The sequence below is a fragment of the Canis lupus genome, chromosome 36, assembly GCF_011100685.1.
Source record: "Canis lupus familiaris isolate Mischka breed German Shepherd chromosome 36, alternate assembly UU_Cfam_GSD_1.0, whole genome shotgun sequence".
Lineage (NCBI taxonomy): Eukaryota > Metazoa > Chordata > Mammalia > Carnivora > Canidae > Canis > Canis lupus.
Window position 1 is genome coordinate 499,001 of NC_049257.1, and position 27,859 is coordinate 526,859.

Sequence of the window (27,859 nt, forward strand, 5' to 3'; positions counted from 1 at the left end):
GTGTGAGAGACAGAGAGAGAACGAGAGGGAGAGACAGAGAAATCTTAGTTTAACCAAGGGATCAGCTAACTCTGAGTAACTAATTACTATTATTATCTTCTCTCAGGTTATAACATGCAAAGCTTTGGCTCCTAAGAGATTCTCAGAATTGACCAACAAAAGGCCTTTCTTCCTTTTTGTTTTGTGGATTATAAGTTTTCAAAAAGTCCAGCTTCATTTCATTAACTGGCATGTGGGGATGTAGAGGTAGGGGAGGAGGGGGTGGAGTTCTGATTGTAATTTAAAATTTTTAGTTCAGGTACAGAACTGTCTGGTCTTTAGGGTGACTTGTTTTTTACAATCGGATATATTTTGATGTCGTTTTCACCTTGCGCTATGTTGTTTGATTTTACTTATCTGATGAATGTTTTAGTGCCCATACTAGGATTTATCTCTTAGGAGCTGTGGCCCTTTAGGGTCTCAGAGAATTTAGAAAAGTGACAGAGAGCATTTTAATGCAAGCAGAACATGTTCCAGCCTAAGCGTGACTCAGAAAATGCAGATCTCACAATGATTTATTTTAAGCCACATTATTGCAGTATCTTTTTTAGTCTTGCCCCAATTTCATTTCCCCACCTGAATCAAAGGTTTAATCCTAATGAAAGGGGTAAAAGGAAAGGTTTCTGAGGTATATGCTGTTTCCAAAAGCCTTATCTGGTCCTTTGATGTTCCACTATTTACAATAGCACCACGTGCCACTATGGCCAGAAGCCTTAGCTCTCCAGCTCAACTCAAATAGTCAGCAAGTGATTGCTGAGTATCTACAGCATGCCAAGAGCCAGTCCAGGCTTAAAGATCCTGTCCTCGCAGAGCTTGTGTTTTGTTTGAGGAGACCAAAAACAAACACAGTAAAAGCAGAGATGGGTAATACTGAGTATTGGTAGAGAGGTGTTATTTTAAACAGGGTGGCCAAGGAAAGACCGTGGTGATGAGGTGACATTTGAGGGAGGAGATACTTGAGGGGAGAAGAATATTCTAGGTAGATGGAATGCCAAGGACAAAAGCAAGAGTGCATCTGGCATGCTTCAGGAAAAGTACATTCCTTAATGTGCTGGAGTGGAAGCAGCAAGAGAGGGAATGGAAGGAGGTCAGGTCAACATAGTAGCAGGGAGTCATATCATAAAGGGATTTCAGGTGATTGATGGCATTGGGCAGTTCTAAGCAGTGGTGTAACATGATCTAAATAATGCTGTAAAAGGATCACTCTACTGTCTTTGATGAAGAGTAGAAGCAAGAAGACCAAACATGAACTGTAGTCATAAGACAGAGAAAAAAGATAAGGGCTCAAATCAGAGCTTAACACTGAAAGTGGTGAGATAAGCAATCAGTTTCTGGATTCATTTTGAAACAGAATTGGCTGACGGCTTGAAGATGAGACATAAAAGAAAGAGAGTCATGATGATGACTCCAAGATAACACTTACTCTGTGTGTGTCCATGTAGCTGGAACGACACAATTGCTACTTACTGAGATGGGGATGAAAGCAGAAGGACACGTTAACTTTGGAAGTGGTATCATGCATCCTAAAGTAAGTGACAACAGGGAGTTACAAATGGAATTCCAGAGTTCAGGAGAAAGGTTTAGGCTGAAGATACACAGTTAGAAGACACCAGGTGTTGAGGTATCTGAAGCTGAGAGTTTGGATGGGATCACCTGGGGAAGTGCAGATGGAAAAGATTCAAGGTCTGAGACAAGCCCTGGGGTTCCTGGGTTTACAGCAGTACTGGCTGCTCCTTAGATTCACCCAGGGAGGTTTAACAAAATTGCCTAACTCTCTCACCTGGCCCCCAGAGATTCTGATTTAATTAGTCTAGTTGAGACCTGGGCTCGCTAGAATGATTCTTTTTAAAATTGAAGTATAGGAGTTTCACATATGCAACATAGAGAACGGACAAGTTTATACGTTATGCTGTACTCGCCACAAGTGAAGCTCCCATCAGTCACCAAACAATGGTACTAAAATACCAATGGCTACATTCCCCGTGTTGTACCTATTCTCCCCATGATATATTCATTCTATAACTGGAAGCCTGTGCCTCCCACTTCCTTTCACCATTTTTACCCATCCCCCGAGCCCCCTTCTTTCCAGCAACCACCAATTTGTTCTCTGTATTTATGGGCCTGTTTCTGCTTTGTTTTATTGATTGATTGATTGATTCCACATTTAAGTGAAATCATATGGTATTTGATAAGGTCTTTCATAGGTCTTTGACTTATTTAACTCAGCATAATGCCCTCTAAGTTCATCCACGTTGTCATAAATGGCAACAGGTGATTCTTATATGCATCCAGAATTGAAAATCACTGGTCTAGAGGCTGGAGGGGGTGGAGTATATCAGCAAAGGACATAGAAACAGTGTGGTCAGTGAGGCAAGAGGCACACAAATAATCTGTGTTACAGATTTCAACTGAAGAAACCGTTTCAAGCAGGAGAGGGTGACCAATCAAATACTGGGGAGAGAAGAGAATTGACCTTTGTGGTTTGTAGCAACAAGGAGGACACTGTTGGACAAGAACAGACTCATTGGAGAGGTAAGGATAAAAGCCTTCCCTTCTTCCTCTCTCTTTCCCACACCTGCCTCTCCCTTCCTTCCTGCCTGCCTGCCTTCCTCCCTCCTTCCCTCCCTGCCTTCCCATAGGAGCTATTAAAGTATGTTCGCATCCTCACGGGAATAATTTGGCAGAAAGGGAGAAATTGACGAGGCAGGACAAAGGGAGAAAATTCTGAAAGAATGTCCTTGAGTGCAGAGGAGGAACTTTGGTATTTCTCTTGTCTCAATGAACTCGAAAGCCATAGGGGAGAATGTGTTACATGTCTGAGGCAAGAGAATAATCCTCATTCTAGAAGCGGGAGAAAACGAATGGGCTGGGACCACATAAGATCAGTGGTCATGGAACTAAATATAAGCCAGTTATCACGGTTGTATATTTTCTCTAGCCACTGGTCGCCGTGAGTAGAAGCTCAGAGTAAATGAAGTGAATAGGAGAGCTGGTTCTTACCAGAGCTGGGTTCTTACCAAATGCACACAACAAAAGAGTAGGAGCATAAATCTTCTGAGTGGATACAAGAAAGTGTACAGTTTTGAACTATGTAATGTCACACTGGTAACAGAGAAGCTAAGACAGGAAGGAGATGGAGAGGCAGAAATAGGTGGTCAGATAAGTCAGATCCCACTGAGGTTGGAGAGTAGAGTCTGGGTACTAAAATTAGTACGCTGGGAAGAGGGGTTGTGTTATTGATGGAGTGTAAAATTATGAAGGAGATGTATAATTAATTGCTATAATAGGATTTCTTAATCAAATTTTTAATTTAAAACATGTGACTAAAGTAGTATTCATTCATGGGGAAAAATGAAGATGCAGTTCTTGGTCATCTCTGCGTGAGAGGGTGAGAGGGGCTGGGAGAACGATGGGGACTGAGATGACATGAGTGGAGGAACCGAACTGAGGGCCCAGGGAATCGTAAGGATTATCTACGAGGATCCTGAACCGCCGCAAGCCCGCAGCAGTGGTACTGGAGAGCAGGACAGCGATCTGGGTGCTCTGTCCTGAAGGAAAGGAGGATGGCGCTATGGTCTGCCCTAGACTGCCTTACAGCAGAGCAGCCTGTGGTGAGGACTGATGGTTTGAGCTTCGAAAACTGGGTTTTCGGGGAAGAAAAGGGTTCAATAGTTTGGAAGGAACAATATGCGGATGTGAAGAACACCCACACAACTTTTGGGCAATGAACAATATCTGTGGAAGAAGGAAAAAACAGCACTACTTGAGAGGGCTACAGACTTTTTTTGTTTTTACACCAGGCAAGAATAAAAGCAATATTTGTAAATTTATTGACAGCAGCAACGCGTAATGATGGTAAAGAGCATAAGCTCTGGAGCCTGATGGTTTATATTCCAGTCACAGCTGCTTCACTTAGTAACGTTGTGGTGTAGGTGCCCTCGTGTTTTGACTTCCTCATCTACGAAACTGGGAGAAGAACAGCGTCGGTCTCAGGGGGTTACTGCGCAGAGCAACCGAGTTAATACGTGATGAAAGGCTTAGGATAACACCTGGCATGTATTTTTTTTTTTTTTTACACCTGGCATGTATTAAGAACATGCAGTCAAACGTTAGCCACGATGATGATGATGATGATGATGATTACTCATTTTTAACTTGCCTTTGAGGGACAAAAAGATTATTATTATTATTATTATTATTATGACTATTACTCATTTTTAATTTGCCTTTGGGGAGAGAAGACCAGATGCTGGCAAAGAATGAGTAAACCTGTTTTCTGCCCAGCTGAGTCTACTCCAATGTGGTTTGAACATTTGGTCTCCGTATGATCTATATTAGGTTTCTGCAGCAGCAGGCCTCTGTAATATTAATTAATAATTTTCAACATATGTTATTTGCTAATTCAAAAAATTTTCTATGATATCCTGAAAAGATCTCAAATAGAGGAATCAGCTGTGAGATATGAGAGTCCCAGACATAGTACTGAGCTTTAATCCATAGGGTAAAATATCCATTGAGTTCATAATGATAGGGCTAAATAATTGAAGAAATACATTTCCGTTTGTTTTGTTTTTAGACTTTCTGTATTCTTTGGGATTAACTATATTTCTCACAGACAGCATCTTCCTGGGTATTTTTCTTCTTCCAGTTTGAGAGTTTCTGAATCTTATTTACTTTTACAGATTGATATTTATTGAAATTGCTTCCCTCCTAGAACTTAATTTTATTATCCTATTCAGGGAATTTTATTTTCCGTAATTCTTTTTTTTTTCTTTTCTATTTTTTTTTTCCTTCCTCATTCTCTTGAACAGATCAAATTCTTCTGCTTCTTTGGAAGCTACACTTTCAAATGTATCATCTGTGGTTATCCCTAAATTACTCAGACCAAAACTTTGCTTGTTTTGCTTTGTTAATGTCTAAGCTTATCAATATCTGTGTCTAGTGAATAAGAAAATAATCTGACCAAATTTTTACTTCCTTAGGTTACTTGATCCTACCCTCTTCTTTTTTTGAAAACCACTTTATTGAGGTATGATTGACATGTAAAAAGCTGTACATGTTTAATGTACACAACTCAGTGAGTTTGGTGAGTGTACACCATGACACCATCACCGCAATCAAGGCCATGAATGTATCTAATATTTCCCCATGTTTCCTCCCACCCCCTTTATTTTTTGCCCTCTTCCTTTATCAGTTTAATGCCTGGGTCTGGGTTTATTTATTTTTCCACTGGTCATGATTTATCTAGACAACAAAACACTTTATTCAGTTACTCTTTTACTTGCTATATCTGTTTCTTCCTCCTGGACAATCCTTTCTTCTTGCCAGAGTACAACTTCTATATATTTTGTTTTCTAAGACCATTTCCTTTGTAAACTGTAAAACCTTAGGCTGTAGAGAATATACTTAACTTTTAAGGGAAATTTTAACTCTACATAAAGACCTATGTTCTTTTCCTATGAAGCTATTTTCCTTCAAAGCTTGGAAGAGAATCCTCCATTAGCCTCTTGTATCCAGTATTGTTATTGATAAATTTGGTGACCCTTTCCTTTATAAGTGATCTTCTTTACCTCTGGAAGCTTGCAGATGTGTATGTGTGTGTGTGTGTGTGTGTGTGTGTTTCAGTAGATTTTAGAGAAATTTTAGGTTCACAGCAACAAGTACTGGAAGGGACAGATTCCCCACCAACCCTCTGCCCCCACACATGTATAACCTCTCCCACTATTACCAGCCTCCACCAGAGTGGTATATTTGTTTCAACTCATGAACCTTCATTGACACCTCATTAACATCCAAAGTCCATAGTTTATATTATGGCTCATTTTTGCTATTGTACACTCTTAGGGTTTGGACAAATGTACAATGGCACGTACACACCACTATAGTGCCCTATAGAGGAGTTTTACTGTCTTAAAAATCCTTTGTGTTCCACCCATTCACCACTCTTCCTCCCTTAGTCCCTGGCAACCACTGATCCTTTTACTGTCTCCATAGTTTTACCTTTACAGGTTGGCTTCTTTCACTTAGTAATACGCATTTAAGTTTCCTCTATGTCTTTTCATGGCTTGCTAGTGCAATTCTTTTTAGCACTAAATATTACATTGTCTGAATATACCAGTTTACCCGTTTATCTACCAAAAGACATTCTGGTAATTATTCTGAATAAAAATGCTATATACTTCCACATGCAAGTTTTTATGTGGACATAAATACCAAGGAGAGGGATCCCTGGGTGGCGCAGTGGTTTGGCGCCTGCCTTTGGCCCAGGGCGGGATCCTGGAGACCCGGGATCGAATCCCACGTCGGGCTCCCGGTGCATGGAGCCTGCTTCTCCCTCTGCCTGTGTCTCTGCCTCTCTCTCTCTCTCTCTCTCTGTGACTATCATAAATAAATAAAAATTAAAAAAAAAAGAAAAAAAAATACCAAGGAGAATGCCTTTGGTGGTTTTGAAAAAAAGGGTACATTTTATCTGATGGAGGTAAGGGGTGGGGTCACGGAGAGGATGTCTTTTACTTAGTTTTTCATTTGCAGTAGATAGAATTAGTGGACCTCCCCAGATTTGCTTGGCCTTTCCTGTCTCCAGTCTTCGGCCACTTGCTTAGTGGAGAGTCCACATTCACCCGTTTAAGGCCATGGCTTCAGCACAGGCTTGATCATGCCAACTGCTATGGCTTCATTCATCAGGGTAGGTAGGTCTGACCAGACTCGGGGAGGCTATGAGTTTTCCCATAACTTTCTTGCTCAGAGAAAGCCCAGAAGTGTGGGAGCCAGCTTCTAGCTGATGGAGAGGCAGCCAGTTGGAGGATGGGAGGAGTACCTAACCCAAATCGAGGTTCAGGGAAGTTAACACCTTATGAGGAAAACTTTGACCAACGAAGGACAGAAGATGGGAAGAGTTGGCAGATAAATCCTGTTCCCTGAGACCTCTGCTTCTCTGGTGTACATTGCATATACCTGAGCACCCAGCTGTGATTTACCTTGTAAAGCTGTGGTGAACCTAGAAACACATCACCTTGTATTCGCTTCCCTCTTTGTTTCACTTCCCTTTCTCACTTACTCTTGCAGTTCCCAAAAAATCTTTAGCCTGTAAGCTTTGCTTCAGGTTCTGTTTTCTAAGGGATATTTATAACATGGTATTACTTCTAATTTGAGATATTTTATTTTTCTCTAATTCTGGGAAATTCTTTTTCATTATTTCTTCAAATAATCCTGTTTGTCTTTTGTTCTCACTCTGGAATTATTAGGTTGACATTTTTATTAAATTCTCGTATATCTTATCTCCATTATTTCCTCCTTTTTATCTTTTGCTCATTCTTTCTTGAAAACTTCCTTGCCCTAATCTTTCAGCATATAAAATCATTTTTCAGGTCTATTAAAGCTTTTTTTTAAAACATATCCACTGAGTTCCTTATTTCAGTAATATATTTTTCGAGCCCACTATCACCAATTCAGACTTCATGTGCCTTCTTTATCTTGCTCATATCTTCCCCATCTCTGAAAGCAAATGGTGACTTTGTGTTCTTTCTCTATTCCACAGTTGTGCTACTTCTGTTCCTGTTCTTGGTGTTCTGACTTCTGCAGTGGCTGGCCATACCTATCAGCCACTTCTTGCTAATAAAGCTAACTTTGAGGGTGGGGTGAAAGCCTGGACCCTAGCTTCTGCTCCACCAGGACAGTTGGGATGTTGGGGATGAGGTTCACAGATGAGTATATCTAGAGTTAGTGTCTAGGTTCAAACCATCCCTTCTTTCCTTCTTCTCATCCTTTGCCATCCCTCATTCCCAGGTAACTAACTAGGATTTCTGCTCCAGAGGCCACCACTCATGTTGCAGTTGCCCAAGGATTTGTAAAGGACTCAGGATGAGGAACACTCAGATGTCTGTTTCTTTATACTATTGATTACTTGCACCATGCTTTTGGATGCCTGCAATGATCTCACTACCTCTAGCAGACTGCTGGTTTCCTGCCCCCAATTCCTGGTCAGTAATCAGGTCAGGACAATGTAGGAAAAGAAAAGCACACAGATGGCCTGCTTTTCCCTTCCTGGTCTGTGGCTCCCGGCCTTCTCCCAGAGGTCCAAGTCTTTTATCACCCCACCCCCAGCCCCCTGAAGAGCTGAGAGTTTCTAAGTGGTATGGTTAGATGGTAAATATCATCTTAAGATCCATCATCCTTCCCATCTTTTTGGTCCATTTCCAGGTTGAATACTGGGGAAGAATACTATAGCCCAAGCTGGTTTACTATATTTTCTTTATTAGCAAAACTAAAGGGGTTTAAACTCTTCAGTGACTTCTGATAAGGTATATTCTGAAGTATAAATTGCTTTATAGATCACAGAGACCACGATTTATTTTCTTCCCAGCCACATGTCCTCACTTTGCTGACCTACCCACTCTGTTCCCACAGCAGGGAGTCCTGGGCAGTCCCCTGAGCATGTGCTGCTACTGTTTCAGGCTTCTGTGCTTTGAACTTGCTAGTCTCTTTGCTATGAAAGTCTCCTTCTATCTACAAAATTCCTAGAAGTATTTACCCATCCTTTAACCATTAGCAAGCAATGAAGGGTTCTGATTGTTCACTTAGTGAACAAATATTTACTGAGCAACAGCCACGTATCAAGCACTGGGATGTATGCTAAGATAGCAACGGTGAGCAAGATAGCCTCTGCTTTCTTAGAACCTCATTTGGTGAAAGGTTGGTAATGAATTCAAGTTATGAAATGTGATAGGTGCTATGATAAATATATGAATCTAGGGGACCACCTAAGGCGGGTGCCGCATGTCTAGGGGAATTGGGGAAAACTTACAGCTTGAATTAACTTAAATAAGGAGTTAGCCAGACAAAAGGGATACAGAAGATATTTTCTGCAAAGAGGATAGTATTTTACATTCAGAGATCCTAAGGTGAGAGAGGAAAGGAGTGTCTGAGAAATTAAAAGGGCTCATTTTTGTGGGAAGCAATAGGCTAGACTGACAGGTGCCAAGACTCCGTGACTCCTGGTAGGCATGGAAGGCATTTTGCCCATTTTCTGCCAACAGGTCATGACAGCGATTGTGTGATTAAATTCATTTTTTGGAGGAATCACTCTGGCTATTGTGTGCAGAAAGAACTGTGGGGTTGGGGTGACCCTATGAGGAAGACCGATTGTGACACTGTCTTATTTTAGCCCAGGGAAGTAATAGGACTTGAAATGGAGGGTTGAGGGCAAAATTCTCATTCCTCTCTGTGCCTTCTGACTAGAGATGTACCAGTATGGTATTATAGCATGGGATTCCAATCATTTCTTTATCTGTCTACATGATTTAGACTAGGACTGCTAAATGTAGCTGTTTGCTTATTTTTTTGACAATGGATTCTCAGTACCTAATGTATGATAAATCCTCAGTAAATACCAGTAGAATGAAAAAGTGAATTATTTACTGGATGATTAATTTGCCTAAATGGATTAAAGAGGCAAAGGGTCTAAAGGCAGAGGCCTAGTCAGTTAGGAGTTGTGGAATTTGGAGCAGCTGGGGGATGGAAGAGGATGAGTGTTGGCTTTTAATGGGAATGGATGGGATGCCTGGGTGGCTCAACGGTTGAGTGTCTGCCTTCCGCTCAGGGCGTGATCCCAGTTTGGGAATCCAGTCCCACATTGGGCTCCCTGCAGGCAGCCTGTTTATGCCTCTCCTGTGTTTGTGCCTCTCTCTCTCTCTGTCTCTTATGAATAAATAAATCTTTTTTAAAAAATGGGAATGGAGACAATTTATTCATAGTAACAGGATAGGAAGAGAAGTGTGAACGTAACTTTGGGTAGATTGCAAGCAAGGTGCTGGGCAGAGAAGAGATTTCTCATCTTATTGCTTCTATTTTCTCAATGAAATATGAAGAGAGGGGGATGGGTCGATAGAGGATATTTGAAGTGAAAGGAGATGTGAAATAGCCATTTGAGAGACTGAGAAAGTGAACATAAAAGAACATTGTAGTAAGGGTGCATTCACTGAGTTCCATTTATGTTTGAGAAATTGTTGAATAACTTAAATAAGCATAAATTTTGTTCTCTTAAGATTTATTTATTTTTAGAAAAAGCATGACCAGGAGGGGCAGGGGGAAAGGGGGAGATTCTCAAGCAGACTCCATGCTGAGCATGGAGCTCACACGGGGCTCAGTCTCATGACCCAGAGATGGCAACCTGAGCCGAAACCAAGAGTCAGTGGCTTAGCCGACTGTGCCACCCAGGTGCCACAACATGAATTTTAGTTTAACTAAAACAAAGGATCAAATTCAGGGCTCACCAAAATGCTTCTAGATTCTCCTTACTCTTTCTCAATTTTCTTTTGTACCCAGTACTCAGTGGAGCTCTTTTGTTTTTCCTCACAATTAACAGCTTACTCTCCAATGGGGTTTAGTTTTACCTTACCTTTCACCTTCTTCTCCGTTCTTCATTTTTTAATTTAGTAATTATTCTTTTACCCTAGGTTCTTAGCATCTTTCTCTGCATAGGTTTTGATTCTAGGTCAGAATACGCTAGTAGTTGATCTGGACAAGGGGCTTGGGAAAACATAGAAAAGGAGTCATATTGGATTTGTTATTGCAGGATTCTTTGGCAGACTGCTAGTTGTCGTGGATGGGCAAATCTTTGGACTTTTCCAACTTCATTCTTTACCATGTCATAAAAATAGCAGATGCTTTCCTTGCTGCTTAGAACACTGGCTCTCAAAAAAACAAAAACAAAACAAAAAACACTGGCTCTCAACCATGAAAATGTATAAGCTCAAAAAATTTATATGCTGGGATGCCTGGGTGGCTCAGCAGTTAAGCATCTGCCTTCAGTCCAGTCTGTGACCCTGGAGACCCGGGATCCAGTCCCATGACAGGCTCCCGGCAGGGAGCCTGCTTCTCCCTCTGCCTGTGTCTCTGCCTCTCTCTGTGTGTCCCTCATGAATAAATAAATACAATCTTTAAAAAATGTATATGCTTATTTGTATGGGTTTGTAAAAATTCAGGATCTTCAGAAATTCAGATTCAACAGATCTTGAGTGGTTTCAGAAGCCCACAGGTGATGCACTCTAATATGCACTCTGGGTTAAGAATGACTGATCCAGGGGCACCTGGGTGGCTCAATAGTTGAGCTTCTGCCTTTGGCTTAGCTTGTGATCCTGGGGTTCTGGGGTTGAGTTTCACATCGTGTTCCCATGAAGAGCCTGCTTCTCCCTCTGCCTGTGTCTCTGCCTCTGTCTCTGTGTCTCTCATGAATAAATAAGTACAATCTTTTTTTTTTTTTTTTTTTTTTTTTTAAAGAATTTCTTATCCAATAAAGGAAAATCAGATCTTCTAGGAGAAGTGGTTGATTTCAGGACTGGGCTAAGAAAAAAATATAATATGAGCCTGGAACCCTTTATGGTACCAGGAAACAAAGAAATAAATGCTAAAAAAGGGGGGGAGGGGTTTTCCCCCAATGACAATATTGAATTTTAACCCATAAAACAAATCTCTATGAATTCTTACTCATATAAGTAAATGAATAAATAAATAAATGGAAGATAAGAGATAACTATCTCACAGAATTTCAGTAAAAAGGGAAATAGATAACCATTAGGTAAATACTACAGAACAACTATTGCAGACAGGATCCACCAATAGAGGCTAAAATCAGCAGGCAAAAGTTGAAGAGAAACAGGAGGTGTGTGTCATCCCCAAGATACTTACCAACTACAGAAGGAAAACATTAAATTTACACCGGAGTAACCCAGCACACGGCAACTTAATGAAGTGATCACTGTTAACGTCACTGGTAATAAGATACACGGATGTCATGAAACTCTTGCTTTAATGCACTGAGAACACATCATTTAAAAAAAAATTTCTTGATAGAAATGAATACACTCATTACAGTCATGAGGAAGCATGATGGTGCCTCAGGGCAGCCCCCCGTGGTTTCTCTCCCTGGAATGTGCTGCCTCCATTTCCGGATCTCTGACCAATACACAGACTTTTTTTTTTTTTTTTTTTAAAGAAGATTTTATTTATTTATTCATGAGACACACAGAGAGGCAGAGACCCAGGCAGAGGGAGAAGCAGGCTCCACGCAGGGAGCCCGACATGGGACTCGATCCCGGGTCTCCAGGACCAGGCCCTGGGTGGAAGGCAGGTGCTGAACCACTGAGCCACCTGGGCTGCCCCTAATACACAGACCTTGTACTCTTGGTATGATTGGTTCTTTTCATTTTTTCGAGCTTTGTTCCTCCTTAACTTGGACATAGTCTCTGACTAACCAATCTGAATATACCCTCTTAGTATTTTTTTTAATCCTAGTTCTTTCCTTGTGGCCCTTATCATGATTAGAATCTTAGTCCTCCTTAGTCTGCTCCTTGATGGGAAGGCCTAGTTTTGTTTTGCTCAACAAGCTGTACTTAATGCCTGGCATGGCTCCTGAAATGTAGATAGAAGACATCACAGTTGTTGAGAATGAGATTGAGTGATCGAACAGAAAAAGTCCTGTTTCTGAAATTGAAATAAAAAATATATTGAAAAAAATTGAGTGTCACAATACACAGGTTTGAATCATATATGCTACCGACTTATAATCCTTGGCAGGTTTTCACTTCTTTGTATTCTAATTAATAAAAACTATAAAATTAAAGGTTTTTATGAGTTCCTTCTGTTGGGGAAAGTTATTATTTTGAATTGTAAAATTGTTATTCTAGTTTTGGTTTTGTATTTAATGGTTTCTAGAACAACACTAACGTGTGGAGCTCATTTTTCTTTTCCCCCCACCTTTATTGAGGTATAACAGACATGTGCCATTGTATACAGTTAAGGTGTACGGGTGTCGCTTTGACACACTTGTACATTGCAAAATGATGACCACTTTAGTGTTACTAACACCTCTACCACATTACATTTCTTTTTTGTGATGAGATTGATTAGTATCTACTCTCTTAGCAACCCAGAAAATACAGTTTTTTAGGTTACACTATAGTATAAAAACTCTAATATAGTGATATGAACTATAAACATCATGCTGCAAATTAGATATCCAGAGCTTATTCATCCTGTAACTGGAAATTTGTATCCTTTGACCAACATGTCTCCATTTCTCCCATCTCCCAGGCCCAGACAACGTTCTTGTCTTTTTTTTTTTTTCCCCTTGGAGCTTGGCTTTTAGATTTCATGTTTAAGTGAGTTCATATTGTCTTTCTCTGCCTGATTTGTTTCTCTTAGCATAATGCCCTAAAAAATCCATTGATGTTGTTGCAAGTGTTAGAATTTCCTTCTTTCTCTTGGTTGAATAATACTCCATTATACACACAAGCTTGCACAAACACATGCAAGCTTGCTCACACGTATGGAATGCCCAGGGCTTGTGCTCCGATGTGTGGCTGCACATAGTGGCAAGAGCATGGACTGTAAGAAAGCAGTCGCAATGTGGGGTTTGTGGAGTTCTCAGCTGGTTGCACCACCAGCTCTAGCAGGGAGGTGGCATGCTTGCAAAGTGGTACTGCAGGCAGGGACCTTGCAAGGTAGAAAGGCACAAATGTGGCACCTGCCCATAATTCCATCTCTGGGGAAAGTCCTAATGGTTTCCTGCCTCTCTGGCAGGTACTTGAATGGGTCTCCTTCACATATGGTCAAGGCGCTTTTCAAATTGGTGTTTTTGTGCTGAGTCCCAGTTTTTGTGAATCTGCGCATGAGCACTTTAGAGCAGATTCCCTGTTCCCTACAGTTATATAGGTTTCATGAATGTAATTCCTGTTGGTTTTCAAAGCCCAGTGTTTACAGGGCTCCACTCTCCCATGCAGGGTCTAAGGGTTGGGGTGCCTGATGCAGAGCACAAACCCTTCACTCTTCAGGGGGAAATTCTGAATTTTTGAGATCTCTCCTGATTGTGGATTGCCACAGCTCAGGTGGAGTGCCTTTGGAGAGAGGTGTCTCTGCCCCTCCTACCTTTCTCAATGCTGTTCTTTTTATGTGGAGACTCTGTTCCCTCAGTTTTATGGGTTTTGTTTGTTTGTTTGTTTTTACTGAGGAAAGTATTCCATTTCTAATTGTATATTTGTTATATCCATGGGAGGGAGTTTAGGATCTTCTTAGCCACTGCCATCTTGAACCCAGCTCTGTTTCTTAAAGTAGGTGTCTATCCTTAGGAACTCCCCTCTTAGGAACTGTTTTTGCTGCATCCCATAAATTTCAGCATAGTGTGCTTCTATTTTCCTCTGATTCAAGATATTTTTAAAATTTCTCTTTTGATTTCTTCTTTGACCTATTGGTTGTTCAGGAGTGTGTTTAATTTGTACATATTTGTGAATTTTTCCATTTTCCTCCATTGTGATTTCTGGTTTCATTCCATTTTGGCCGAAAAAAATACTTGGAAAAAAAAGATACTTGCTATGATTTCAATCTTAAATTTGCTAAGGCCTATTTTGTGACCTAACATATGATCAATCCTGAAGAATGTTCTGTGCCCACTTGGGGACAAAGTGTATTCTGCTTCTGTTGGATAGAACGTTCCGTATATATCTGTTAGGTCCATTTGACCTAAAGTGTGGTTCAGTTCTAATGTTTCCTTCTTGATTTTCAGGCTATGGGATCTATTCCTTCACAAAAGTGGGGTATTGAAAGCCTTTACTATTATTGTATCATCTACTTCTCTTTTCATATCTGTTAGTATTTGCTTTAATATGTTTAGGTACTCTGATATTGAAAATATATATATATAATTTATCTTCTTGATAAACTGATCCCTTTATCATTATATAATGATCTTCTTTGTCTCTAAAGTCTATTTTGTCTGATATAGAGTTACTCCTGCTCTTTTGATTTCTACTTGCATGAAATGTCTTTCTCTATTCCTTTACTTTGAGCATATATGTCTTCTTAAAGCTGAAGTCTCTTGTAGCCTGCAAATAGTTGGGGTCTATTTTTTGCTTGTTTGTTTTTTGTTTTAATACATCAATCCAGTCTATTTATTTTATTGGTATATGTTATAGATATAACAGTCCATTTTACACTAAGAAGTTAACTTTAATAGCATACAAATCTCTACCCCTTTACTCTCTGCTTTTGTTTTTGAAATCATAATTTTCTGTAGTGTATTCATGAACAAATTAATTAGCTAATTTGTTTAGCTGTTTTTAATATTTCCATCCTTAAACCTTTCTAGTCGATTTAAGTGGCTAGCACACCACCATATCACACTATTAAAATTTTCTGAATCTGACTCTATGGTTACCCTTACCAGTGAGTTGTGTATTTTCATACGTTCGCATGTTACTGATTAGTGTCTCTTCATTTCAGCTTGAGGAATTCCTTACAGCATTTCTTGTAAGGCAATGCTAGTGGCGATGAAATCCCTCAGCTTCTGTTTGTTTGGGAAAGTCATTACATAATCTTGTATGTGAAGAACAGCTTTGCTGGGTAACATATTCTTGGCTGCTGGGTTCTTTCTTTCAGCAATTTGAATACATCATTCCTTTCTCTCCTGGCCTGCCAAGTTCTGTGCTGAGAAATCTGATTGTAACCTTATGGGAGTTCTCTGTATGAGAGAAATTGTTTTCCTCTTGATGAATTTAAAGTTCCCTCCTTGTCTTTGATTTTAGACAGTCTTTTTTTTTTTTTAAAGATTTTATTTATTTATTCATGAGAGACACACATACAGAGAGAGAGAGAGAGGCAGAGACACAGGCAGAGGGAGAAGCAGGCTCCATGCAGGGAGCCCGACGTGGGACTCGATCCGGGACTCCAGGATCATGCCCTGAGCCAAAGGCAGACACTCAACTGCTGAACCACCCAGGCATCCATAGACAGTCTTATTATAATGGCTCTTAGAGAACATCATCTTGTACTGAAATCTTGGGTGACCTATTGGATTCATATACTTGGATGTCCAAATCTTTCTCTAGGTTTAGGAAGTTCTTGGCCATTATTTCTTTAGATATTCTTTCTACCTTTTTTTCCTTCTCTTCTCCTCAGACTGGTGCTAGAGCTGGTGGTATGGACACACTCAGCTGCAGGTACCTGCATAGTGGCAGGAGCTGGTTATAGACACTCATATGAGGGCAGGTAGCAAGATCTGGGGCCAACTATGGACTCACTGGCAGCTGCAGAGGCCCTGCCGATTGGCATTGTGGTTGCTGCATCTCACCAAGGATGCATGGCAGTGGGAGCTGGTGCTAGAGTTTGGGCTATACATGTGTACAGTTGGAGGAGCTATTTGTAGGGGGGTGCAGTGGTGCAGGCCACTAGCAGAGCTGGGGACTGACCTGGACCCACAAGCGACTGCACAGGGCCTGGATGTTGGCACGATCTCCTGTGGCTGGACAGCCTCTCCCAACATGCCCACTGTAGCATAGGCCAGTGATGGATGCCAGGCCAGTGGTGTACAAGTACATAGCTAGAGGGGCTGGCTCTTAGCATGTGCATGATGGTGGGGGTCAGCCAAAGTGTCTAGGCTGGTGTCTTACATTGCCATAGCAGCCGTGGCCTGGGCTGGCTATAGGTTCAGTTCCTAGACTCCAGTGATGGTGGGGTGGGGAGGCAGTGGCGACTCAGGAGGCTGGTGTTAGTGAATGTGAATGCCTATGGAGTGAAAGCTGGTGAATCTGCAAGGGATCCATGAAGGCAACTGGCCATTGGTTTTGTTCAGCGGCAAAAGCTATGGATTTGTCTTCAGAGCAGGTCACAGTGAACTGTAATCACTTCTTTTGCTGCATGGCTTCTGCTGGTATCTCCTGCTTTCCTTTTTTTTTTTTTAATTTTTTTTAAATTTTTATTTATTTATGATAGTCAGAGAGAGAGAGAGGCAGAGACACAGGCAGAGGGAGAAGCAGGCAGAGGGAGAAGCAGGCTCCATGCACTGGGAGCCCGACATGGGACTCGATCCCGGGTCTCCAGGACAGTGCCCTGGGCCAAAGGCAGGTGCCAAACCGCTGCGCCACCCAGGGATCCCCTCTCCTGCTTTTCTTTCTTGTTCCTAGTTGCTTCTATATGCTTCAGCTTTGCCAATTTGTGTCCGGTGAAACTGAGGAAGTATTTCTGTGTGGGGTCCCAAAAGGCTTAGGAAGCTGGTTACTCCTCTTGCTCTTCCTTTCCCATCAAGGGGAATTCTTTAAAGCTGTGAAGTTCACTGTTGGCACTGAGCAATGACAGTTTGGGAGATGGGATGATATAGGCAAAATTAAGCTGTTTTATTTTTGTGTGGCTATTCTCAGTTTTTTTTGTTCTACTGTGATGCTTAAGTTTTTTTTTTTTTTAAGATTTTATTTATTTTTTTTAATTTATTTTTTATTGGTGTTCAATTTACTAACATACAGAATAACCCCCAGTGCCCGTCACCCATTCACTCCCACTGATGCTTAAGTTTTTTAAGTGGACCCTAGAGCTCTCACAAAACTGTTTTTTGTTGTTGTTGTTGTTGTTTTGAGAGCAAGTGGGAAAGAGAATGGAAGAGGAGGAAGGGGCAGAGGTAGAGAGAATGTCAAGCAGACTCCCTGCTGAGCACACAGCCCCATGTGGGACTTGATCTCACAACCCTGAGATCATGACCTGAGCTGAAATCAAGAGTTGGAGGCTTAACTGACTGAGCCACCCGGGCATCACTCTTTTTTTACTTTTTGATAGTTATCTAATTTTTAAGCTGTGTAGGAGAATGGACACTGGGTCTCCTATGTGGCCATTTTGGTGATGTCACTCTGAGCCTTATTTTTCTTATTCCTAGGGATAGCAAATTAGCATCATCTGAAGTGAAAGCCTATTGAAAAAAGAGACTTATACTGGCTCAGTTCAATACAGTTCTGTAATTGGCTAGTGATTTCTGCCTTGGATATATAAGGTATATAAGGCTCAGTGTTAATTAGGTGATTTTCATCCTTGCAATAGATGACTTCTGTTTCTCCAATTTGTGTTAATTATGTCATTCTATACATGATAAATTGCTTATGTCTATAAGAGCTCCCAAGACCTATATTTAGGAAGCAAAGGGTTAGCCTGTTGGGTCCAAGGCTCCCAAGACCATTAGAGACCCATTTGGCCTAAGTTTACACCAAAGTGTTGCTATTTCACACGTTTTTACATTTAAATAGGATTCTTTTTCTGAACTCTCAGATAGTTTCCAAAGTTAAATGGCCTTTTTTAATAACTCACTGGGCTGATAACATGTTTATTATGAATATTGACTGTTGATATTGTTAGAGTTAATAAGTCCTGTGGGTGTAACAATTTCCTTCGAATTCCTTGCTGGTTGAAAAAAAAAATTGGGCACAGCATGACATAACGTGCCAAAAGACAGGAAAAGTTCAGATAGGAAATTAGTGGTAAGTAAACAGGACAGTGCAAGTAGTTCTAAAATCTGCGATTGGCGAACAATGATGGATTGCAGCGCCACCTGCTGGCCAGAGGCATAGTTTTGTTCCTGTTTTGCGAGTTTGTTGCCCCCTCCTGGGTTGCTTCCTGCGCCTTACCTGTGTAGGCAGCGCTGGTTCACATAACATTTCTTTCTCAACTGATTGAGCTGGCAATAGGTGGTTTGATTGTTATTCTTTTTATAAAATATACGGCAATAGGCTTGAGCGGGAAACATTTCATATGACAAAAATTCTAAATCCTGTTTTTTTCTATCTTGTATTACAAATAGAATGCCACTGTCCCAAGCTGAAGTTACAGAATTTAAAACTGGGATGACAAAGCACTGTTAGAATCTATTACATTTGGTTGCTGTAGGTTTGCTTTAGCACTTCAAGATTAGTATTCTTTCTTAGATGAATCTAGAATAACTAAAATGTTCTGGATCTATCACAAATGATGGCTACCATTCCAGCATCACATAATGTGGCCTGAAGATCTTTGCTTTTTAGAGCATGACTGCCTTTATTGGCTCTTCCTATCTGCAGATGTGGCCCATCTTTAATCTTTCTCCCTAAAGGGTTGGCGACGGAAGCATCAGATGCTAAATTAAAAAATTAAACATGATCATGTTAACATGAGCTAGACACCCACCTGTCTTACTAGAAAAAAAAATTCACTCATTTAAAAATGACATATAACAACATATTTGAGCTAGTATATGTTTTAATTATCTTGATACGTATAATGGCTTTTATTTTAGGCAGTAAGGCACCTAAAAAATGGATAATTGTTGCATTTTTTTCCTCCAGAGGTCAAAAAGATAAGTTGGACAGTAAGCAATTCAGGCTAGTTGAAATGCTGATTTGTTAGGAGGATTCGCAGATACATTTAGTGGCTCAGGAGAGTCATTTGAAATTTATAATTCTCTAGAATTTTCTAGTGATTAAAGAACAGATGTTTTCTCAAGTTAGTTCAGGCCCTCAAAACTATGGATTGTTAGCTTCACTGGGAATCTAAAGATGGATGCAAAAATGCAGTCTGAGGGTGTCTGAGCTCAGTCCTCAAGAATGCATATTACCTTTTTTCTTTTTTTTCTGTTGAGAGGAGGAGAATTCACTAGTGGTTTCAGTCATGGGTTTTATCTCGGTGCTTGAGAAATAAATGTAAATGCTGAAACATTGGCACAGTGGCACCTCTCATTTTCTTGGTATTGCTACCCTACTGCCTTTCATTTCTCTTGTTAAAGACTCCTGTTCAAGACCAGTTCTCTTCTATTTTGATAATTTCCAAAATAGTTTGAGAACCCTTTTAGTGACATAGTATTATCCTGATGGGGAATTATTAGAATATAATCATCAAATCTGAATAACCCCCTAGTCACAGACAAAAGTATAGGGACTGAAAGACCATGAGATATTATGTAAATCACAAATAAGTTATTTTGTTCATACATATGAACTCATTGAGATAATTGAATAGAAATTGCTTTCAAACTGCATATTTTATGAGTGGATTTTTATGACTTCCATTATAGCTTCAGAAATTTTCTTTTGGTCCACAACAGATTCAATTATAATCCTGTTTTATAGTTTTAAATATGCTTGTTTTCTTTTAAAGGCATACAGAGACATTTAGGAATTACACCTAAAACCGCCATGTGAAGGATACTACTTCTTTTTTTTTTTTTTTTAAGATTTTATTTATTTATTCATGAGAAACACAGAGAGAGGGAGGGGCAGAGACCCAGGCAGAGGGAGAAGCAGGCTCCATGCAGGGAGCCCGACGTGGGACTCGATCCTGGGTCCCCAGGATCACACCCTGGGCTGAAGGCAGATGCTAAACCGCTGGGCCACCTGGGGCTGCCCGTGAAGGATACTTCTAAGTTGTATTTGGTATATGCCGCAGGTGAATCAGTGCATGGTGCTTCTTATGAAGGAGCTCCAAGTGTTTTTTAAAGCAGTCTAATTAATTTACATTTGGACACCATGCAAAGTGAGTGATAAATACTTTATTTTTCTAATGGAGAAGTTATAGCAAGAAATTGAAACTCCTTGCCTGGTTTGGATAGTCCAAAGGCACAAACTCTATCAGTTTTTAAACTGAACAAAATAGATATTATTTTTGTTTTAAACTATGATAATATTTTCCACTTTAGTTTGCTACTCATTCATTTATTTATTCTATTAATATACATTGAGCATCTAGTATTGTAGAACTTCACATTATCTCAGGTATTTACACTTTGGGAAGACACACAGACATCTAAGTCAAATTTTTAAATAGCTTGATAAAGGTTTTTAGTCCAAAGAGATCTATGATTATAAAATTATGGATATGACACAATTATAAAAGCATACAAAACAAAATTATTAAAGATACATATAATAACATGAATAAACATATACTTATGAAACAATATGATCAAGGATTTGACAGTATTTTGCATCCAGTGTTATGTGCAATTGGTTGAAAGCTAACTATATCTGACTGGGGACTCATGATGCAAACTTTTTCCCCCAGTTTTATTGATCTATAATTGACACGTAACATTGGTAGTGAATACTGTGCTGCTTTTTAAAGGACAGGTAGGACTCGGTAGGCAAAATAGGGGAAGGATGATGCAGCAAGAAATCAATCATGTGGATGCCCAAAGGCATGTGCTTCCTGCAATGCTTAAGGAACCATAGGTAGTTCTCTCTGGGCATGTGAGAGGGAGATGTGAGGCTGCAGGGATGGACGGGACATGAAATGAACGCAAACTTGGACTTAAACTGTGGGAAATCATTAAAGGATTTTAAAACGGTAGCTGGTCAGGTTCTCCAAGGAACACTCTGGCAGCGTCATACCTGCTCATTGCTTTCCAGCTATGAGGCCAGGGCCTGGACTAAGGCTGTGGCTGTCTGAATGGGCAGGAGGGGTCTGTTTATAATTATCTTATAAAGCATAAAGGTCTGTTTGTAGAATAGATTCTTTGGAAAGTGGGTGATTGTGGAAGTGGAGCACATCTTCCATCTTGAATGGCTGGTGAATAGTGGTGCTATTTACTAACTTGGGGAAAGCATCAGGAGGAACAGAGTTGGCAAGAGAAATTACAGCTTTTATCCTACTGCCTGGCAGGAGCAGGTATTTTTTTTATTTTATATTTTAGACCTTATCAGTAAAAATACACGTCTAATAAAATTTTGAACTTGCAACCAACTTGATACCCATTTACAATGAAATACCTACCTCTACAATTTTGAGTGCGATGACATCATAAATAGAAATCTTAAAAGGCGGAGATGGAAAAATATCCCCAGATAGAAGTTCTGCTGCTTTCTCTGCACATAACATTGACTGTTTTGTAAATTGCAATTCAAAAGTCCTTGCTTTAAGACAATCTCTATGGATGAGGCCACCCTCATCTACAGGAGGAAGAATTGCTGATTGAAAGGATGGGAGGGGAGGTGGATGCTTGCCGTACTCCAGGCTAAGAGGTAAACAGGAGGAGGGCCTGGGTGGCTTCGTCTGGTAAACCTCTGAGTCTTGATTTTAGCTCACCTGTGATCTCAGGGTTGTGGGAGGGAGCCCCACGGGAAGCCCCTCCACCGTCCCAGGTGGGGGCTCTGAATGGGTCTGTCTGTCCTGGCACTGAGCCAGGTGTTTCTCTCTCTCCTCCCCTGCCCCTCCCTCTGCTCCAGGGCACGTGAACACTCTCTCAAATAAATAAATAATTCTTAAAAAAAAAAAAAAAAAAGAAAAGAAACAGGAAAACGAGAGTGACACGTCGTGGCTGGAAAGGTTAAGAACAATCTCGTGGAAGCTAAAGGAAGACCAGGGTTCCTGTGTTTATTGCGCCAAATCCCCACCTTATTTATTGAGTGTATACACTGCGGTGAGCCCGTTCAGGGGCCTGGGGAACTCAGTGTAAAATAAGACCTTGTCCTGTCCCAGAGAGGCAAAAAAGTAAATGACAACATCACAGGGTGATTAGTGTTTTATTAAAAGTATATGCCTTCCATCTGAAACTGCATGTTTATGTATTAGGGAGGTGGGATGCTTCACGTTTCACAGAAGGGGTAGGGGCTGAGCTGAGTTCTGTCTGCTGTTGCTGCTGAGCAGGAGTCAGGTAGACAAAGCTTAAAATGTCTGTGACTTTGATTCTCCAGGAGAACAAAATTTTCACTAAGGGTACAAGGAACCATCTTTCTGGTGTCTATGATCATCATGAATACATGCAAGTACTGGCTCATTTATATTCCCTTCACATTTTCGCAAATTGTTACAGATAACAGTACTCACATTTAAATGAGAACCTTTAAATACCTTTCCCTATTTATAGCAGGAAAGAAGTTCCCCAATTCTGCTCCCCGGAGGCGTTCATTACAGGAAGTTTAATGAAGCAGGCAAACAGGTGCTTTTTATGCTTTTTATAAAGGGTTGCAACAGCTCTTTTCGCATCCCTTCAGCTTCCAACTGGGAGCACACGTCATGCCCTAGCTAATAGCTCACAGCAGGGTCCCTTAGTGTGCTCCACATAAATATTCAGTTTTATCTTCCTCTGCCTGGTGATCGATCATAAGCACAATAGACAGAGAAAGATGGAAAAAATAAATACAGAAATGTATGATTTCTGGGTCATAAATCTAAAGTTAGTTTTGGTATAGTAAGATGTAAGAAGTAGGCAGGTTGGTGCAGGAGTTAATAAAAACTCGGCTGTTTAATATTAAAGATTTTCCTAAATCCTCAATATTCAGGGAAAAATAATTCTAGCTTGTGGCCATGTCTCTCTTCCATTGCTTTTGATCCCTTCCCCTTGCTAACAATTCGTGTGTCTTGGGGCACTTACAACATTTACAACCATTCTTAACAGGTTGGACGAAATGTAAATATTGTATGAACTCTTTGGTGATTTCACGTGCACCGGGGAGTAAACCTGAAGTACTCGGGTGCTGGAATACATGTCAGTTGAGCAGTGCCATTTCCTTCTAATATTCAGAGTGGAAACTCTCTTTAATTCATTTCTTAAAAGCTCACTTAAAAAATAACCTGAATGAGAAAAATTAACAAAATTGGTTGTGCAATTTAGATAGCAACTCAGGTTCAAGTAAAACTTTTCATTATTTAGGATTTATTTGGAAAACTTTTCTGAACAGTTTTTACTAGGATGTAGGAATGAAGTATTCTGGAGCTGAGAGTTCAATCTCTTTGTAAGAGTGGGGATTGGACCAAACTGAAGTATGTAGTTATTTCAGTGGCAGGCGATTGTTACTTCTTAACCGGGAATCTTAAATTAATAGCATCATTTACAACCATTCTGAGTTATATGAAGTAAAATAAAGCTATGGCAAAATGCAAACATTGAGGAATATCCTTCTCCAATAGTGTAAAGGGCAAACACTGGTAAGGCAGAGATAGAAAAGAAGTCTGAGGATTGGATAAGTTACTGTCCCAACAAGGATCCGTGGTAAATGCCTTAGCATAAAAATCCAACCACCCTTTTTATGCTGTGTTTAGGATTACAGTTTGGCTGTGAGAAGGAGACTCAGAAAAGAAAGGGTTCGAACAAGTTAGATGCGTTTCTCTCTCTCCCTGAAGACTGGTGGCAGTCCGCAGCTGCTGAGGTGGCTCTGTGCCATGAAATCCAGAGGAACTCCATTCCTTGGAGCTCTCTGCTCACTCACCCCTGAAGTATGGCCCCTGTTCTTGAGGTTCAAGATGACCTCTGGAGCTCCAGATATGCTATCTGTGTTCTACATAGCAGAAGAAAAGACAAAGAGGCAAAGGATGGGCACAGATGTTGAGTCCATTTATACATCATTAGCCACGACTTAGTCACACCGCGTAGTTAGCTGCACGGCAAACTGGAAAATGCCTGCTTAATTCCAGGTGTCCTTGTGCCAAGTTAACAGTTGAGGTTTCCGTTACTAGAGAATGGATACTGGAGGGCAAGGAGAAGTCCCTGCCCAGGCTGCCTCTGTGGTAAATGATGCATCAGTAAGCAAAACTATTTCATGGGCATTGGACCAGTGCCGTGCACAAAGCTCCAGGGATGGTTCGAGGTTGCCCACTGCTGTACCTCCAGAAATCCTAGACCCTATATGGCCTTCCTTCATCCCCGCCAGCCACTACTGCCACCCTGCCCTCCACAGAGGGCCTGGCTACGAACGAGTATGGCAAGATTTGGGGTCATGCTCTTGCATCTGGGGAAAGGCAACCTGGTGGTGTGGAGGCCGAGCAAATGAAGGCCATTCCACTTTAAGTTCAGCGTTAGCACAAGTCCAGCCATCCCAGGCACCCGGGGATAAGAGCTGAACGGCGCCTTACTTCAGTTACAGGAAGAAAGCAGCTTACAGCTTAACGCCCTAGAAAGCCCCACATTAGCATAAGAACAGAGCCCAAGCCAAGGGCAGGAAGCCCCTATTAGAATGAGAACAGAGCTCAATGCCCTTGAAGGCCCCTATCAGAATGTAAACAGACTTGAGGGATTCCTCCCCCCCTCCTGGAGGTCCCGGAGACCAGCCCATACAACTCAGCTGAAACCCCCCTCGGGGTCCAAGTCCCTGCTCCGTTGTGTGGGGTACACTTGGGCCCAAGCTCCAGCTCGTAAATCAACCCTGGTGTGTTTGCATCGGGGTCGGCTCCTCGGGGTTTCTCGGATTCGCGATCTTGTGCACAACACCGGCAGCCGTCCCGTCCCTGGCCTGGCAGCTCCTCGGGAGCCTCTCACCCACCGACCCCCGCCCCAGGACACAGGCACTCTGCACAGGGGCTGCAAGGGCCTTGGACCTGGTGGGTTGGGACGGTAGCCCTCGGGGAGAGGATACGTCTGACTCAACTTCCCTGGCTGGCTGGAGGCAGAACCCAGCTATGGTCCGGTTTCAGCAACTCTTAGCTCTGGGATGTAAGCCGAGTCCCTGGCAGCTGTGAGGGTCTGCACTTGCCCCGCAAATATACAAATTGACCTTGGGGGACACTTTCTGGATCTGGCTTGAGGTTGTCTCTTCTGGTCCACCCTGTGCACACTCAAGGGATAAGCCACAAAATTAGTCTTAATCTCGGTGGCTGGTAATAGGACTTAAATGCTCTGTTAATTGCATTTAAAATTGGCATTTCATCATATAAAGATAAATGGTAAAATTCATGCTAATAACTTAAAATCTTAACATTTTTAGAATGAAATTAAGTAGTAAATATAGCATCATCATGACAAATTGGAAGAAAAACTGCAGAAGAAACGTAAAGGGCTCTATATCTTAATATCTTTAATGGCATTTCTTCCCCCTTATCTCCCTTCCTCCCATGATTTGGAACAGGAAACCTCACATTTTCATTTTGCACTAGGCCCTACAAATAATGTAGCTGGTTCTGTGGGTGAGTTTCTCTATTTCAATAAGAATATCTTGCTTTTGAAGTTTTGAAGGCAAGTTTGTAAAAATTTCATGAAAGGATTAATCAGAACAGCTACCCTTTGGGCAGGTGTGCCCTTTTTTTCAGGTGTCAAATAAGATTACACGCTCACCCTCATCTCATTACCTCGTTAGCCATTTGCCATCCACAGTCAAATGAGATATTCTCATTAACGCCAATGAGACTTGTGTACCGATCAAGATTGGTATTAGCGTGAGATGCAGAGCAGCTTTGTCAATAAATCGGTGTGGCCATTGCCTCAATAACCACAATGCAATTTTCAGCATGTCTGCTATAGATTTATATCCTCTTATTACATAAAGAAATGCTGAAGGTCTCTTGTTTTCCTAAGTATTTTTGAATAACTGTACCCTTTCCTACCTCTCTCTAATTCTGACAGTTTCTGTACATATGAATGGAAAAGACCATTTCTACTCTAAAAGATGAGATTATATACATGGATTTACTCTCTCGTCTTCCTTCGGCTGTGGCCCACCTACTCAGGGCTCTATTTATAAAGCTGGCTTGGCATGTAATTTGGTTGCCTAATGGAATGGAGGTGAATAACAAGTGGTCCCACTGTAAAGTAATCATGTGCAAGACGGATGACGTAGAACATTTGGTTTCAAGAACTTCCTGCACTATTAGTCCCTTGGGTAATACATCTTAGCTTCTCCTAGTGCGTATTGTACCACAATTACGCTGCACATTTTCAGCTTTTGCAAAATGCACCAGTGTGCCAGGGCCAGACTGACATATCTCCACATCGATGGTTCCTAATAAAACAACAACTGACAAGATACATTTTTAGCCGCAAATACAGCTCCTTCAAGGTTGTGCTGTGTCAAAATGCTGTGATGAGATGGCATTGTGAGGAGTTACTACTGCTGAAGCACACCATATTACTTCTGTTTTCATCGAAGATAAATGCATCAGATGTGCCACAACAAACCAGCCGTTAGCATTCATATTACAGGTAAGGTCCAAGGCTGGGAAATTGGAAGAGAAATGAGTAAAGATGGAATTTCACTCATTTTAATAAGCCATGTAAAGATGGAATTTCACTCATTTTAATAAGCCATAGGTAGGGTTTTGATGTATAAATTAGTTTGGTCATTTAACAAATTTAGTGAGGCTTAGCATCTGGGAGGTACTACTCTAGATACTAGCAGAGACAAGAACAAAAATTTCTGCCTTCAGGTCCTGGAGCTTTCGTTCTCATGAATACATCAGAACACATGTCACTAATTAAGCAAGTTTATACAGAATAGATTTTTTTTTTTTAATGAATTAGATTGTGGGGTTATTATTCGCAGAAATTATTGAGTACGAGAGAGAGTGGTGAGGAGCTTGGGCTCTAGAATCAGATAAACTGGAGTTTGACTACTGGTTTGCTTAAAAGCTGTTTCCTTAGCAGAAGCTTTTTAGAACTAGAGGATATTATGCTGAGAGAAATAAGCCAATCAGAGAAAGACAATCATATGGTTTCACTCATATGCGAAATATAAGAAATAGTGGAAAGATTGGGAAACTGAGTGGGGAAAAATTGGGAAGAAGACAGACCACGAGAGACTCTTGACTCCGGAAAACAAATGAAGGGGTTGTGAAGAGGAGGTAGGTGGGGGGTGGCATAACTGGGTGACAGGCACTGAGGAAGGCACATGATGTGATGAGCACTGGGTGCTATACTAGATGTTGGCAAATTGAATTTAAATTAAAAATAAAAAAAAAAGAAAAGTGAGAAATTAAAACAAAAAACCTGTGACTGTTGGCAAGGAGCTTAAGTTCTCTGAGCCCTGATCTTGAGATCTGTAAAACAGGATGAAAGTGGTGGATTACCACAAGAATAGAATGAGAAATGAGAAAATCCTTGAAAAGCACTTGATGTAGTGCCTGAAGCATAGTTGACACTCAGTAATTGTTCTCCTTATTGTTAGTTAATATGATTTAATGTCTATATTCTCATAGGAAGACTTTGATTAGAACACTGAGCCTCCAGCTTTAAATTCTACGGAGCCCGGGACGCCTGGGTGGCTCAGCGGTTGAGCACCTACCTTGGGCCTGGAGTCCTACGTGGGACTCCCTGCATGGAGCCTGCCTCTCCCTCTGCTTA

At 41.0% G+C, this 27,859-nt stretch overlaps 1 long non-coding RNA gene across 1 annotated transcript; it reads left to right on the top strand.

Annotated features, from left to right (window-relative positions):
* The first annotated feature begins 1,390 nt into the window (after positions 1-1,390).
* LOC119867788 lies at positions 1,391-26,675 on the top strand. Its single transcript, XR_005384475.1, has 3 exons — positions 1,391-1,567; positions 2,441-2,571; positions 26,147-26,675. It is a non-coding gene; the product is annotated as an uncharacterized LOC119867788 (long non-coding RNA).
* Positions 26,676-27,859: the final 1,184 nt, after the last annotated feature.